The sequence below is a fragment of the Sminthopsis crassicaudata genome, chromosome 5, assembly GCF_048593235.1.
Source record: "Sminthopsis crassicaudata isolate SCR6 chromosome 5, ASM4859323v1, whole genome shotgun sequence".
NCBI lineage: Eukaryota > Metazoa > Chordata > Mammalia > Dasyuromorphia > Dasyuridae > Sminthopsis > Sminthopsis crassicaudata.
The window spans coordinates 199,589,518-199,590,756 of record NC_133621.1 but is presented as its reverse complement, the minus strand read 5'-3'; positions in this window follow the sequence as shown (position 1 = coordinate 199,590,756).

Below are 1,239 nucleotides of genomic sequence, written 5' to 3'. Positions count from 1 at the left end.
AGACCCTTCCCGCCTCGTGATCACAGCTGACCACGCCACCAACGTCCCACGATGAGCCCGACACCCCCTTCCACAGAGATGGGGTGCAGAATCGGGCTTGTAACGGACCGGATCTCCCCCACCTGCCAGCCCCAGCACCACCGAGGAGAGGTCCTGCTGCCCTGCAAAGGAAGGGACAAGCCCCGGGAGCTGAGCTCCACGTTTATAAATGGTCATTGGCGAAGTTTATTTTGCTTGACTATGAATATTTGTTACAAAGGTTTTGTATTTGGGGTTTTTTAAGGGATAAGGAAGGGGAAAGGAAATAAATGGATCTTTGTTAGTGGAAACAAATTTAATTTAAAAACAAAATATTTATAAGCAGTTGTTTTGGTTTTCTTAGAGGACTGGAAACTAAGAGAGTGATTATCTTTGGGATATGGCTAAGCAAATGATCATATATAACTAATGTCATAAGAAAGGAAGAGAAATCTGGAAAGATGTGGATGATGCAGAATGAGGTGAGCAGAACCAGGAGAATAATGTATACACTAATGACAATTGTAAGAAAAAACAAAACCATTCTGAAAGCAAAAAGAACTTTTCCAAAGCATTGGTGATGAAGCCTGCCACCCACCTCTTGAAAGAGAAATGATAGGTTCAGCGTGCCATTGGGATGTATAATTTTGGATATTGCCAAAGTAGGGATTTGTTTTCTTTACTATTTGTGACAAGGGTTTTTTTGGTTTTGGGTTGTTTTTTTTTTTTTTTTTCTTTCTTTTTTTTTTTTTCTAAAGAGGTGGTGAGCTTGCCGGGGAATGGGCTAAATTGGAGCCCTGGAGTGGAAAATGGGGCAGGAAGGCAAAAGGAGCACTTGGAGGCATGAGTGGAGGTTCTGCCCAGAATGGACCGGAACCAGAAAAGCAGAATCTGTGCTGGGACAGGTCCTGGAAAACTTGCAGCAGCAAGAAGTGAGCAACCGATCCTCCTTCCCAGCGGAAACTGGCTCTGCTAGGTCCAAGGTGCAATGCCAATGTTTGTCACTTACAGGTTCACACTCCATCACCCAGCAACTAGTGTTTGCTACTCTGCCTTCGTACTAGTGCATGCATACAAGTAAAAAAGAAAAGGAAAGAGGGCATTTAAGTCATCTTAAAAAAAAATCCAACTACACATTTTTAAAGCATTTATTATCTGACCAGCACTGGAAACAGAACAAAGCATAGAAGGGAGCACAGAAAAGTAGGACAGTTTTGAAAA